The sequence below is a fragment of the Phalangium opilio genome, unplaced genomic scaffold (genome assembly GCF_054372755.1).
Source record: "Phalangium opilio isolate 3A_F unplaced genomic scaffold, DU_Popi_V2 ptg000031l_1, whole genome shotgun sequence".
NCBI lineage: Eukaryota > Metazoa > Arthropoda > Arachnida > Opiliones > Phalangiidae > Phalangium > Phalangium opilio.
Window position 1 is genome coordinate 4,152,712 of NW_028324158.1, and position 16,895 is coordinate 4,169,606.

The following is a 16,895-nucleotide window of genomic DNA, read 5'->3' on the forward strand; positions in this document are numbered from 1 at the left end:
CCGGAAGCTTAGAGGTAAACATTCAAAGCGAGAACCCACTAGTCAAGCCTTCTACTCCCCCACTGTATACCCTCTTTGGTTAAGCTTAACTTTAAGGGTGTGGAGAAGATAAAGAAATTCATCTTTTGCTACAATCAAAATAAAATTAGTGAAACACGTTGATCACAAATAACCAACACTATTTGTATTTGTAAGGAGTGAAATGTCCCTATGAAAGGTTTTTGTTAAGAAATAATTTATACGCTGGCCATTCCCCTTGCAAAACGTTTTCTCTTTCGCGGTTTTTTACACTCTTTTTAGTTTGAACCCAAGGCTGCTTTAATGAAATGTTGTATCCCATACTATTAAGAAAGTAGGCTACGCGTAAAGAATTTTTACTATTTTTTCATCTATTTAGATGTTGTATCTCTTTGTCCAGTGTTGTTATATCTTTCGGTTTAATGGGATGGATATAAAGACACAATAGATGCTTGCAGTTGAAACATACTCAATTTTGGGTCTTCAGGAAAGCATTTACTGCTCGGTAACTATATCACATTTTGAGATAATAATCTCCTTCCTGTGGTGACGTCTCCACCCCATTAGTTCAAAAGGAAGAAAGTCTTAATGAGGAGCTCGTAGCCGGGTTATTGACCATTTACAATTAAACGCTTCTCAGCCAAAAGTACTAAGTCCTGAGTAATATTATTATTGTTTCGATTTGAAACATAAATGAAGCAAAGAAGCGATATCTGGTTTACTAGGGAGAAGGTGTAAGATGCCTAAGTATTCGCGCGCCATAGTCCCAGTCCCCCTTTCGTAAAAGGAGGCCGGGCTATTTCGCTTCTCCTCAGTCAGAAAATACGTAATTTTCGTCATTCGCGTCGCGCTGACGTGAGTTTTCAAGAACTAATGAGGTGCTGGTTGTAATTTAGAGGCGTGGATTCCGGACCTACGTTTGGACTGGAGAAAAAGCTAGAAATGTGGCGATTTTATACCTTCTCCCTAGTAAACTAGATATCGCTTCTTGATGAAGCCAATAAGAACGGCTCGTCGGTTTCTGCTGAAACAGAGTTACGACGTGAGAAATTGGAAAGCAATGAGACAATTTTAACAATGTCGAAAAAAGTCATTGAAGGACCTTCCTGTCAAATTTTTATCTGCTCATATACAATCTTTATCCCTTGTTTGTCTTATGGTTCGTTAGTTAAAGTTTAGAAGATTTGAATAATTCTAGTATTATAATGAATATTTCCTTGTTTTAGGGGTTAATGTTTGGGAACCCATGTCTTCGTCACTAAATGTTGTATACCCTATATGCTCTTTGACACTTTCCACTCAAATGGACCTTAAGAACACATCCTTCAATTTATGACCACTTATCAGAAATGCCCTGTATAGAATGTTGAGAAGCGCATAGTCTGTCGTTCATTTTCCTATGTATGAAATAAAGCTACGGCTCAAGGATTTCGGTGAAAGTCAGACAATGAAAGATCGCGAGAAATTTTTTATCGAGTTTTTCTCGGCATTTTCACCTGGTTCAGAAAATGGCTTAGCATTTCCGGGGATAGATTTAATTTTAGAAGTAGGAATGGATGGAGAACGGGTTGTATTTACTTCAGTCCGACTCATAGCCCAGTATAGAGCCCCTCCCTCCAACACGTAACGAAAAGTTTAAATTATCTGATTGGCTCACTTAAATTACGTTTTGATGACGTTGCTAACGGGGACGGGGAAAAATAGGTAATTTCTTTTTACCTCTGTCACTATGACCTGCCTCTTCTTTCATTCCTCTCCGTCCCGTGGAAGGGGGTCTGGCACTTTGACGCGCGCCCAGATTACTCAGTTCTCCATTCCTACTTCTAAAATTAAATCTATCCCTGATATTTTTAATTGACATAATAAAAATTTAATTTTTGGACAGTATTTAATAACTTAGTGTTCATATACTTCAAGGTATACCTATAACATTCTAGGGGAACCAATAATATATTAATAAACAAATCGATTGAAACGCTCCTATAGAGCCAGTGCATGGCAAATCCTTTTAGACAAGATTCGGTTTAAAAAAAGGAGGTTTTGAGGCTAGTCTTCCTTTAGGGATGAAACCCTTGAAAGGCTTCATAACATCGGGTGATACTAACGGGGTCCATGTCCTCGACCAAAAAATTATTTTAAGCAATATGGATGTGGCACGCGGCGCGCTCCTTTACACGTGCAGCGCTTAAGTTCCTCTTTTATGGCTTCACATTATTCGTGGTAAGCCAGAAGAAACTGTTGTCTGCTAGGTAGGACATAGAATTCCATCTACGTACTCAATTTTCCCAATCCATACGGGTTGCGTAAACGTCGACGATGCCCCCTGTATCTTTAAAATAGAAGCCAATTCATTAGAACTGGGTTCTATTGTTAACTGGCGCTACGCGGCAGCACTTAACATGGTACTCTTGGAGACTTTCATTACTGTACGAAAATTCTACTCCATCTCACCTCTTTCCTACAAGTTTATACCACTTGTTTAGTTATGACAAAAGTATATAGAATAAGAAACAAAAAGTACACTTCGTTGAAACTTGCTTGCGTTGTTTAATATGAGAAGCCCTCCTTTAGTGTCGACCCCCCTATGCGTATGATTACCTTTCCAACCGTGGCATAGAGAACAAGCCGTCGGCTGGCTCATAAAGTAGCCTAGCAGATTATAGCTCTAGTACCAAAAATTAGCGTTTGGATCGCCAGTATCACGTACTACTTTCTTTAAACCTATGACGTCAAGAAGTTCTTCCCTGATTGGTTAGTTTCTTGTAGGCGGTGGGTAGTTTGCTTCTCAGTTTACATGTCGTCTACAGATAAAGGCAGGGAATTGTTACTTTATGTTTTTATTCTATACACTTTTGGTTATGAGGTTCTGATTAATTTTCAATCCATTATTTTCCAAGATTACTGCGGATACAAAATAAAATCTATACAGCACTTACACATGTATAAGATATGACGAAACTGTACGCGCAATATTTATTGAACCGGTGTAAATTTAGGGCATCTATCACCCAAAAGGACACGTGAGAAGATTCACTTCTCCTTTAACGTTCGAGTTTCAGCCTTTTTGCGAGTTCTGTCAGACCTGATGGCAGTTTTGTCGCGTTAAAGAAACCTTCTCGTCGGGCGAAGTTGAGGCGTAAGAAGAGACGTTCTTACGTTCGTGAAAGAGTCACTTTCCTTTTCCATCCATCCATCATCTTTGTATCTGTCGTGCTCGCGAAAAGCGGAAGAAATGACTTCCAAAAACGTGAACATGAGACCTTGGTGAGAATATATGAATAGCGCCTTTGGTGCTATCGCGGGTATTTTGGGAATGTATTTCAGAAAGGTTCAAAGTTAAAAATTTCGATTTTTTTTTTTTTTTTTTTTTTTGTTTCAAGGTTGTGCATGGGTCTCATGTTTCTATGGTTTCCCGAGATGTTTTCTTATTGGAAAAGGGTGTTTCGTAACTTAAGAAATATGATTCACTACTAACCATAGATGAACTGTGGCTTTTATTAACGAAACACAGGCATCATTGTAAAAATCTGTCTCCTTATTAATTCCCATTTATTTCAGCAAATATTTCGTTAATCGTTTACGAAACGACATGCAAAGTGCTTGAAAACAGTTTTGTGGCAGATAATTATTTGAGTTTTAAGACACTAGCTGTAAATCTTAATTGTTATTCGGAATGCGTTTGTCTCTTTGTTGAACTACTGACCAAACGTTTTCAACGTATGCTGAATTGGCTTGCAAATAGTGAGTCGGATTGCCTTCATCTTTCCTATCGTTGGACAGTTGTCATTCACAGTTTGAAACTGAAATTCAAAATTGCTGTGTAAGACATGCTATACTTATGTGTTTAGAGAAAACCGTGCGGCTGTAAACATTCTGATTCATTTTCGACATCGTAAATTGCGACTGCTGACTGAACTGAATCTAATCCTTAAAACGTTCATACAACCATTGCCCATGATAACCTTTTTTCATTATGGTAACACCACATACTGACGCTAAAAAGGGACATTTTCTGCACCTCTTCTACGTGGTTTTGAACTTTGAACAAGCCTTTTCGTAGCCCAGGCAGATGGTGCTGAAGATGATCTTTGGTAGGTTGAAAATGACCCTTTCGAATGCCCACATATCCAAGATACGTTTCTGACACTAAACTATATGATCCGACATCCTTCTTACATTATTTCGTTGTTGAATGTCATAAACTAGGCCTAGTATATTCTACCATATTTCTTTTTAATCGTAAAGGTTTACCCCAAGCAATGGAACTAATAAACCCTCTTCTCCGGCCATTTTCTTTCTTGGGTATGGAATTTCATGGCCAATTGCTTCAGTCCATATTTTTTTACGTTGATTGTCTTAGCGGATGAAAAGTAGGGTTACGATCTGTAAATCATTCACTATCTTTAGCGCGCACACTGGCGCGCACAATCTTGGATGTAAACATTTATAGTCGGCTTGCGCCTTTCAAACATTTTCAAAGAAAACCAACAGTGCTGCCAGCTCGAAAAACTATGACGGTTCTAACAAAAAAGCTGAGAAAAAAGGCTTATAGAGTAGCAAATTTTTCGCAATTTTATATCATCTGGATGTCTCTAATATTTAACTTAACTTCATCTGAGCCAAAGACCAGATACAATGAGCAAACAACACAGTCCTCCATGTGGTCTTTAGCATAAGGAAAGAAAACTCTCTAGGAAAAAGTTTCTTTAGAACCCATCGCTGCTCTCCTTCGCTTAACTTTCTCGTCGAAACGACAAATGGAGGTGACGCTACATTGAGAACTTGTACGAGATAGCGAGGACGAGGTGAAAGATTGGGTACTGTCAAACGCAAAGTCCTGGTGTCCTTTTCCGATCTGACAGATTCATCAGGCTACAAAATTCCCCTGGTCCAAGGCACGGCAGAAAAATCTTCGAAATTTCTCAAACTGACACAGGACTATATATAGCCCGGTCGATTCTATATTGACCTCTTTTTTAATTTTACACGTGCCAAGGACAAGCGCGAAGCTTCTGACAGTCAGAAAATTACGTTTTCCGTGTATTGATGGTCTTTCCTTGACTCGTAACTTTGTGATTGATGTTATTACCTTAAGTTTTAGTATCTAATTGTACGCTTTGAATAGAAAATAATTCATTGAACGCAACCTGATCATAAAAGAATAATTTAATTTTAGCTTTTCACTTTAGAAAGTTTATACGGAGACCCTCTCTGACTAGGTGGATGTGTGATTGATTTTTTATGTGATCTCAGAAAGAAGCGATACTGTTACGGTATTTCGAATTGCACTTGGATTTTTTTGGCAGTACTAGAGTAGGAGACAGTCGATTTAATTTCGAAATAAGGATATTTTCCTAACGGGTCCTCCCGCGAGTCCTCCAGACTTGTGACCCCTGCATTTTGTCTTAATAATTAAACTAGTCGCAAAGACCAGTACCCTTCAGTCGGAATTTTTAAAGTTCTCCTTGGGACTAGTAAGACTTGTGGTTTGAGCTTAAAAAGTGGTCCAACGAACTAATAATCTAGTTTTGGACTTGTAGACTCGTCTTATTCCGAAGCTTGGTGAAGAAACTTTCCGGTTAGTGCCGGATTTAAACCCCAGGATTGTAGAGTCTGTGAATATTTCTCGATCTGCCTGTCTGTTGACTTGTACGCTGCGTTGGTATGATCCAAAAGTTTATTTGAATTTTTTTCAATTCATTTCATCGAATTAATTAATTAATTAGCTTTAGGTATGGTTGGACTTGGTTTTATCCGGTTGGGTAGATATGGTTTCGTTCAATAAAGGGACTGGCAACTCTGAAGCCCCTTCTAACGTCTTTGGATCCAGATACTACCCTTTTGAAAAGGGTCTATTATACTCGGTTTTATAGTATTTGTTCTTGTCAGCTTAAAAAAGAGCTTGGCTTTCCGGATAAACAGCGCATAAAAGTGATGTCGTTTCCGTAAACGAAGTCATCGCTCTCGGATGGCAATACCATATTACTCCTAATTTTATAAGTAAAGGCCAATGAAGAAAAATCCAGGGAACGCAGTGTTTTGGAAAGATAGCAAATAACGCATTGCATTGGTTTCGGCTTTAGTACAGATTCTGAGTAAAAAAGAAAACGTTATTAAGTGAGATATCTGTCCTACCCACTCGCGTGCAGGGTAGTTATAAGAATAATAATAATCCCAGGGAGGCATAACTCCGTTATATTTCTAATCAAAGGCAGCTTCCTCTTTTATTGCTTTCTGGATTAATTAGATTGGGACTAGAAGCCCTAACTCACGACCATAAAGGGATAAAGGGCATAGTACTAATTTTCGTCTAGTTATATAGCAGGATTTCTATAGGGGCAATATGAAAGTTTTGCTCTGTTCCCTTCACTATAGAAGATGCGCGCTAAATTAAAACTACCCTCTCCTCCAAATAGTCGTGTAATTCCTAAATAAACGTTTCCAGCTCACACATATTTTGACTTAAAAAAGGTTATAAAAAAAGTTGAATTAATGTTCTAGAGGAAAACAATAATTTAACAAGCTGGGAAACCAAAATAACTTCTCCGAGTCGAGATGCAATTAAGAACTTTTCTTAAATAAATAAATAAATATAATTGATATTATTTTAATCGTCATTAATTCTAGTTAAATCGTTTTAAGAAAGAAATTTCTGAAATCATTTTAAACATAGCTATTGTTGACGTTTGAATTCTAGCGTATGACTCTTCAACACTTTTTGGAAATTTATGGTATATAAGGCGATTGTTTTACAATAAATGACAAGAAAACCCGCGATTGCGTGATTCTTTGGTGGAAGCCTGTCATTGGGAGGCTAGAAGTTTCTCGTAACCCTAGCCGATTGCCGTGTACATCTTAACCCTAACGATGGGAGTAGAAGCCAGACTATCTGCGAACACGTTTGCTCAAAGGTTTGCTCCGATTTGCCAACCGCGAAAGCGGTGACAGACACACACACAGATACGTCCAGTGTAATACCTCTCCGTGACGTCATCATCACTCGGAGAGGTAAAAATTCACATTATGGGAAATAGCACACTTCCTCTTCTCCAAAACCAGTTTATAATATTTTTGGACCGGTTTTTATATTCAAGAAGTGGGGTTACGGCTCGTCGGGACCAGTTTATTAATTGCAAATCAATAGGAAAACTATTACTTCGGACACTAGAAGGGGTCACTGGTCCCAATAACCCAATTACTAGTTTAAACATTATTTTTCCCAGACTCGTCAAAAGACTAAATAAGTTTGTAGATTTAGTACATTTTATGTTTTTATATCAAAAGTTTAACGAAAGTAAGTTTTTATCAAAAGTCCGAACGCGCCTCTGTCATCATAAACGTATTTCTCAACTCATTTTTAATAATTGAGTTCTAATGTCGATGCGTTTAGTTCAACTGTCCTTTCGTAACGAGAAACAAATAGGAGTAGTAACCCGTGAATTCTTGATGCTATTATATTCCACTTGACACCATAGAATAAGATAGTCTAAGCTGTTTCTTCTATCAAAGTTCGCTCGGCCGTTCTAGTTACACGACTGAACTATTTTTCTCCTATTTAGCACTGAAGGAATGAGGGCGTGTTAAGCTAAAGGCCTTTTATGTTTTCGCGTCATTTGGAGCGGAATGTCGTGAAAAGAAAGTCCAGGGGAAATCCGTGAAATCCTTTTGGGATCTACGACTGTACAGATCAACTCTCTTTTCTTCTTACACTCCTTAAACCCAGCGTCACACATTTCGTATTCGGAAACTTCCCGTAGACTATTTGCGAATTCAAAACAGTGTTGATGGTATTTATTTTACCTTATAGAGTTTTGCGGATTGTGGTATTTGACTTGGGTTTTAAAGCGATTCGAATAATAAAATGTCTTTTAATCAAAACAAAATTCGATTAATCCAAATGTCTATTAATCGAAACTAAATTCGATTAATCCAAAAAATGTCTTTTAATTGTCACAAAATTCGATTAATCCAAAAAATGTCTTTTAATTGTCACAAAATTCGATTAATCCAAAAAATGTCTTTTAATTGTCACAAAATTCGATTAATCAAAAAGGGTCTATTAATTGACACAAAATTCGATTAATCAAAAAGGGTCTATTAATTGACACAAAATTCGATTAATCAAAAAGGGTCTATTAATTGACACAAAATTCGATTAATCAAAAAGGGTCTATTAATCGACACAAAATTCTATTAATCAAATGTCTATTAATCGAAACAAAATTCTATTAATCAAATGTCTATTAATCGAAACAAAATTCGATTAATCAAATGTCTATTAATCGAAACAAAATTCGATTAATCAAATGTCTATTAATCGAAACAAAATTCGATTAATCAAATGTCTATTAATCGAAACAAAATTCGATTAATCAAATGTCTATTAATCGAAACAAAATTCGATTAATCAAATGTCTATTAATCGAAACCAAGTTCGATTAATCAAATGTCTATTAATCGAAACCAAGTTCGATTAATCAAATGTCTATTAATCGAAACCAAGTTCGATTAATCAAATGTCTATTAATCGAAACAAAATTCGATTAATCAAATGTCTATTAATCGAAACAAAATTCGAATAATCAAACAAATATCTATTAATCGAAACAAAATTCGAATAATCAAACAAATATCTATTAATCGAAACAAAATTCGATTAATCAAATGTCTATTAATCGAAACAAAATTCGAATAATCAAACAAATATCTATTAATCGAAACAAAATTCGAATAATCAAACAAATATCTATTAATCGAAACAAAATTCGATTAATCAAATGTCTATTAATCGAAACAAAATTCGAATAATCAAACAAATATCTATTAATCGAAACAAAATTCGAATAATCAAACAAATATCTATTAATCGAAACAAAATTCGAATAATCAAACAAATATCTATTAATCGAAACAAAATTCGAATAATCAAACAAATATCTATTAATCGAAACAAAATTCGAATAATCAAACAAATATCTATTAATCGAAACAAAATTCGAATAATCAAACAAATATCTATTAATCGAAACAAAATTCGAATAATCAAACAAATATCTATTAATCGAAACAAAATTCGAATAATCAAACAAATATCTATTAATCGAAACAAAATTCGAATAATCAAACAAATATCTATTAATCGAAACAAAATTCGAATAAACCAAAATATGTCTATTAATAGAAACAAAATTAGATAAATCAAAAATTTTCTGCTAATTGAAACAAAATTGGATTAATCCAAAAAATGTCTATTAATTGACACAAAATTCGATAAAAATCAAACCCTTTCTTTTAATCGAAACAGAATTCGATAAAATCAAAACCTTTCTTTTAATCGAAAAAAAATTCGATTAATCGAAAAATTTCTATTAATCGAAATAAAATTAGGACAATCGCCATTAAAGCAATTAATTTATTCAAAACTTCAATAAATGATTAGACTAATTGAATATTTTCTCTTACAAGTAGTTGACCTGGGCTTTTTGCAAACAATGCCACCAAGAAAGAAAGTAGATATGTCATTTAGCGCCGTCGAGAAACCATTCCCATATGTCCACGTGACCCAAAACGTCTACCGCTAAACTCAAAATTCGGTCAGAGTGTGAACGGTCTACCGCTGGAGTCCGGTGTAAGTTCAAATTTCTAACGTCAGCTGCTTGATTTCCGTCGGTATTTTTCGGTCGAGTGGGAATTTAGCTTTACAAAGTCGCCATTTAATAAACTACTCACGGGTCTAAGTATGGTAAAGAGAATTTTTCTACTTTCCGCCTGGGGTCTCACGAACTCCACTTCTAATTAATAGTTAATTGAGCGGTAATAAGAACCGTTTCTCAGAAGAACTCTCTCGGTAAGTGACCCTAGAAGAGTTGTGTTTTACTTTACGCCTTAAATCTCCTCAGCAAACAAAGTAGTTGGAAAATTTGTGTTGAACTGTAGATGAGGGGATGTACAGCTTCGAAAGACATTCCAAAATTTAATTAGCACTCTATATGAAAGGGCAAAAGTTTAGAAGTTCAAATACCACAAGTTTTAACAGTCTTAATTAAGTTCGATTAATTTTCTTTTAAGTTGTTATAAGCAAAACAGAACCACGACCAAACGTGAATGACTGATGATGAACGCTAAACGCAAACCACTTTCACTTTAAGATGCGGAAATTTGATGGAAACGTTATTCTTTAATAGTAGGTGCTCGCTAATAAATATATTTACAATCAGTCGTCATCTTTGAAAATGACGGGTAAATATTTTCAAAACCTAACATATGAAATAGCGTTTCAACAAATTTAGCTGATATTATTAAAAGCTGCTTTACTAATGTTTGACTCCGCGATCACCTTGGAAAATGGATAGCTAGCTCTCATAACCGCGATGCCCTAATAGTCATTTCCCGAAAACGCATTTTATCCGTTACGGCAGAAGTGAGATGAGACTAGAAGTGAAGGGCTCTAGCATTGATAGTAGATCCTGGCACTAGTGAACAAATTTGAGGATTTTATGCCGCTTCCCACGCGCCTACACTACTGAGAAAAAAATTGGTCGAGTTCCAAAAACATTTCCTACCCCCTTCCCCTCAACCTAAAGCGGCCGAACACGGACGCGGCTCCTTGAATCTAGTTCGGCCGTCTACCACCGCGAGCGCCTCACGTTTTGGAGGGAAAATTCAGAAACCGCTACTAGAGGGCCAACCGCTCTTGTGTTATCAAGAATTTTCACCTTCGCCGAGTGAAGAATTTGGTAAGCTCAGAACTTCTGGTCTCATCTCACTTCTGGTTACGGCAGTATCCATACGGTGAATTGACCGGTTTACTTAAAGACAATTCTTATCTTAACAAAGCCTGATTTAAAAAATAGATGTGTCCTGAAGTATTCGAAGTCAATTGTCACCCATAAAGCAGGACTTAAACGCTGGTCCAGTTTACATGTATCCACTTACGGATAATCAATGGAGTAACAAACGATTTAACATAATTAAGCGCAACATTTGGTATCTCTTTCAATTGTTTTAAATTCATTTCAAACAAAAGAAAAAAGTCTGTTTTATTCCTTTAAGTTAACGAAATGATACAATGTATTGTTTTGCTAAATAAGCCTGCAGTTGTTTCGCAATCATTGTGCTGGAATACTGAAGGAATTTTCTTTGTCTTTATAAAACGCAAGCCAGATCGTAATTGACAGTACTTTTCTTCAAGCTCAATTTCAAATGAGCAGGAGTTATTTATATAAGGAGTTACTAAAGCTATGTTCACACTTACACAGGAGTCGGATCAGAACTGATTTTCCCAACTAGTTTTGAAACCCTCTTTATAACCAATTTGAAGCGATTTAAACAGCACTTTACGACACTCTTATTAGTGATGTCTGTTAGGACTTCCTTTGGTGTTATCTGGTAAGGCAAGTGAAAATATCCTCAAAACTAGTCTCATATCCCTGAGAACTAGAAACTATAATCTCCAGCCCCGTTTTGTTCGCGAAGCAATTTCAATGAACCGCGTTTTTAAATAGTTCCTAGAGTGTCAGCTTTGTTCCTACTTATCTATGTAAGCGTTTTGAATCGCTTTAAGCCGGTTTCCCGTGTGTGTGTGAACATGGCTTAAAAGAAGTGCTTTATAAAATTTTCCGAAAGCTCCCTTATTTAGTACGCATTGGAGTGGAAATTGTTTCCTCTTGTAATGTCGAGATGTGATGATATTATTGGGGGAAAACATTTTTTAAATGGTATTGACGTCATCATAACTCTATCGGATCAAAATTCGATTTAAAAAACTTTCCCTGGGCCTAAAGCCTCTTATTTTATTTCTTTTTTATCAGAGGGATATCTTCCCTATTGCCCCTTGATCTCTCATTGGCTCTCGCAAAAGTTACGACACCCCTTTTATCTAGTGGATTTTTGGATCTTGGAAATTCCGCATCACGCGCTCCTGTCGCAGTAAAATAAAAATTCATCACTAACGCTTAGCTGTTGAGGCTTCTAATGTGAACGTCCGTGGGGGATGGATATAAACTTCTAATAGGAATGATTTCCATTGCTAACAACAGACCATTTGAGGAACTTAACCGTTTGCCTATAGAAATGGCGCAACCACTGTCTGTAAATCTCTTTCCCATTACATAATATCGGACTGTTCGTGTCTGCGTCCAATCATCGCGTGACGTATGACATACATCGTCTCTTATTCAATCTAATTAAAAGATAGAATCAAAGCAATAAGGAAAATAAGGTTTTGAGTACAAATCGGAAAGGCCTTTGGCGGTGTGGCCGGTACACGTTACGCGCGTGGCTTTCGCAATTCCATTAAGCTAATTTCCTTCTGTTTCATCTCTCCTCTAACTCCACCCCATCAGTACTTAATAGGTTTCGTCGCCAGTTTCCATAACCCTTCTAAAGCTAGGATAACGCCAACGGCGGCGTCGGTGGCGGCTCCTCCACCATTACGGGCCTATTTCTTTCCATTAACCGCGCGCCATCAGCGCAGAAACGAATATATTTCCAGGATAAAGGGGAAAACGAAGTGTCTGATGCATGGGATTTTGGGAAGCTGCCGCAGCTAGAGACCTTCCATTTAAGGGAACGAAAGCAGCCTGCCACTGAAAAATACTCCGAGGCACGCCGGCAGGGTACGATCATTAAGGTGAGTGTTACACTCTGAAGTCTACAGCGGATCCGGAACGGAGCGGTTGCGGAATAGTTCAATCATTTTGACAGAAAATGCGCCCAGAAACATTTTGTTTTTCTCTGAAATTTTGAATTCAAATGTTTATTCCAGCCGCGTTTTGTACTGGACGTTCGATTACAGTCAAAGAATATATCGTTTGAATAAGGTCCAATTCAAAATTCGATACACGCATTAGCTCGAATGTTTTACGTTGAAAAATTATTTTCATATATACGCTTTTATATCGAGTTCTTTGTTTTTAATATGAAATTGGCGCAGACTTTACCAATTTATCTTATTCAAATATTCATTAACGACATAATTTCTGAGAGCAAAGACTTAGTTGAACTTGTGATAGGATTCCAAGCCGCCTTCAGGTTTTATGGAAAGTTTCAACGAATACCATAGTCGTTTCATTTCTCTTTCACTTATCTCATGCTTATCTTTCATTTTATACAAAAAAAGTCGCCAGTCATGGCTAGGATAAATATTAAAACATACAGACGGGATCCGCTGAAGATGTTTTGTTTACTTTTCTTTCCGAAATTCAAATAAAAATCCACAAAGCTCGTCTATAGAATATAATGAACATGTACAGGAATTTTTAAGGAAATCGGTTAATACGTGGAGACGTTATTACAGAAGGAAAGCGTATGTTTACATTTCTTACCGCCATTTTTCAAGATGGCAGCAGATAAGAAAGTTCTTTTGTCGTAAGAACGGACTACTTAAGGCCAATGTCTTTACAAAATTTCAGCTTCCTAGTTTGCGGTTTAGTCTTGACATTGTTTAGCACCAGAAGTATATAATACTTCTCTTCAAGAGAAGTGTACCAGAAAGCGGGGTAATTGTAACATGATTCTTCCCAATATCAGAACATTTGGAGCAAGGCTACTAAACCACATCTCATACGCGATAATAGTTAACGCTTAACTATTTTTCAAGGCGCGCTTGTGGATTTTGCTCCCACGTCAAGACGAGGTTTATGGGTTGATTGCCGAGGATTTAGTACCAAACACTTATAGAATTCACTCCACGGTGCAATGCCCATTTGAAGTTTGATGAACAGGAGAGCACACAAAAAGGATGAGCCTGCGAAGAATCTTGTTACGTAACTAAAGTATTAAGAGGATAGAGCGTCATCCCTCTTCTATTATCCCATTCTGATGTTATTAAGATAATTACAACAGCTTTTCTTATAGAGAATTTCGATGAAACTCAGAAGGGAATTTCTGTCTTATTGCTGTTGGCGCCTGCGCTTTTGTATCATGAGAGTGCCCTTAGTCTCATAAGCGAACAGAGTGTCCTCCTTCTTCTATTATCCCCTTTTGTTAGCACTCAGTCAATCAGAACTTCCGCTTTGATATGGGCTAGATATAGGCAAATTCCTCAACTTCTGTTTAAACTATCTTGAAGAAAACCCCAAAGTTATTTAGCTAAGACTTAGGTTTGTACTTCCAAGTTATGGTTTTAAAGAGCAGCAAGAATCGATTTAGATGGGCATGCTTATTTCTGATTGATGACGAGTCGCGTTTCTCTTAACGAATAGGGAGGGGATGCTTTAGGCTATTTTCGGCTAATCGATTATGATGCATCCGTCGACACGTTTTCTTTAAGCCGTCAACCCGCACGTTTCTCATCTTCATCACGGGCATCCTTTCTTTTCTTTCTTAACGAGATCTGACGCCGGATCGGTCATCGAGGAAGTGATTTTGGTTAAGGACCCATCATACTGTCGGTCAAACGAGACGTCCGCCCTCAATATGAAACGGTGAATATGAGAAAGATATATAAGGGCTGGTGGTATAAGTATCCGCCTGTCTATAGTTTTATTGGCTTCTTAAATGTATTTCGTGATATCTTTCTGTAGTTGCTAAGGTCCTGATTTCATTGCACTGTGTTTCAATCTAAGCAGGGAGAGGTAGAAAAGGATATAATTTGTACGCGATTTTCCAAGTTCCAACTGGCAACCGTAAATATTATCTCTCACAGCGGAAGAAAGAGAAACCTTGGTTATGTCTTGTCACATGGCAAGAAGCAGCAGAGTTCCCGCAAACTCTCACTACGAACTGCCCTCTCGTGAGAATCTTCATAAGGGAAACGCGTCGGTTGGCTGTAGTTGGGAAATCAATACGAGACTTTTCGAAAAGAGTACATTTTGTGTTTTTGGAGAGATGGCGCATAATAGTAGCTCAATATACAAACAGTAACCCACGTGACAATAAGGAACCAAATTAACCCTTTCTCCCACTGAGGGAGGAGTCTAGGCTCGTCGAGATGAATACTAGTTCACCCCAAAATACGACTCCCTTTCTACTACTCCCTGATCTAAGTGACCTTTGGAAAGGGAAATACATTGCATGCTTATAGGAGTTTGCGCGTTTTATTTCAAGTTTTCAGAAATCATAGGCAAGTTATACAGGGTGTTCCTGATAAGTCTGCCATAAATTAAAGGGGGATGTTATTTGGGCGATTTTGAGTCGAAAATGTTCCATGACATTTTTCAGTCCAGGCCACTGTTTTTGTGTTATGATTGGAGTGTTTTAGGGACGACCCCTTAATTAAATAAGTATCGTCTTTCAGTTTCTTAGTTAACTTTAAGGAATCATCCCTAAAACACTGCGGTATCTACGTTCAAATTTTTGAAACTGTTTCTATCGAGTAACCGACACCAAAAGTGGATGAGTGAAAAAGTATGAAAATGGCCAAAAGTCGCGAGTCATCAGAGTTTCGCCGTAGTTGACCGTTTTATTAGCGTAGCTATACTGGGCCTGTTCACTCCCTTAAAATAGGTCTTGTCTTAATTCGCGGTTACGAGGTTACCGTCGTCTGCTATTGTGCATGCTAGAACTTCTTCGATTTGTGTTTGTAGTCAGGACAGAGTAGCTGGTAATGTTTTAAAAGGTATTTGAAGGTATAATATGGATTTAAGTAAGGTTATCGAAGCAATAGAAGAGCACATAAAACTAGATACGTTTAAAACAAATCTCGGTAATTTAGCTAGAGCGCGAGCAGCTTGCGTCGTGATGCGCGTGATCGAGTGGGCTATGGTTAAACCAAGGAGCATAAATGTCTGAACTACTTTCAGTCGCGAGTTTGCAAATCCATCAGTCACTAGTAAACTAAATAGTTATTGGCGAAACTTTGATGTCCGCGTTTTTTAACGCAGGCTCTATGGCACTTGTCATACTTTCCCTCTTATCCACATTTGCCGACACGTAAAGAAACGGTAGAGTTTAGGGCTGACCGCAAAATATAAATTATTTCCTCAAAACGAAATAAAAAAGTATTACAAAATTATCACGCGAAAAATATTTAACGCGGCCTTGAAACTATTTTCTAATACCCGTACCTCCAATAATAAATTCGATAAAAATAACTAACCTAGTCCCCCAAATACCTCCGAAATATCATAAACGTCAAAGCTGCACGATATAGATAGAACCTTGCACCATTTCAACCTCTAAAAATTACGCGATATATTCATCTATCAAAAAAGCCTCTGCAATACTCTTTGACCAGTAAGGCTTATACCGGAAACTTTTACTTAAGCGAAGCACGATATTTTGTAATCATCGTCTGAGACTAGCACTCCATCTAAAAATAGGTTTTCAAAAAGGATTTCTTGGAAGAAACTTTGTGGTTCAACTCAAAAGTTGATCTATCTTGTACGTGTGCACCGGATTTAGATGGAATCAAGCTATATAAATAAGCACGAGGAAAGTGCCGAAAGTAAAAACAATATTATTTTATTCGAATTTCCATAATATGTTAGCATAAGTTCATATGATACGTTCCATAAGTTTGTCACTGGTTAATGAGAGCTTGGGATGAAGTGACTTAGGTGAAACGTCATAGATTCAAGGTAAAGCGACGCCTGGTGAGGCTCTGTCAAAGGCTTAGTACAGAATAAATAGGACGATGGACTGCAAAACCGAGTGTAGTCAATTCTCGCTGGTCGTTCTCGAACTAGCTGTCTGTAAGTCTCTAGCATTGCGAAGTATAGGTAATGTCATACCAAGAAGTGATATCTAGTTTACTAGGGAGAAAGTTTAAATTCGCCAAACTTCCAGCTTTATCTCCAGTCCAAACGTAGGTCTGGAGTTAACCTGCGCTTCTAAATTACAACCAGCATCTCATTGGTTCTTGAAAACTCAGGTCAGCGCGACGCGAATGACGAAAATTACGTATTTCCCGACTGAGGAGAGGCGAAGTAGCCCGG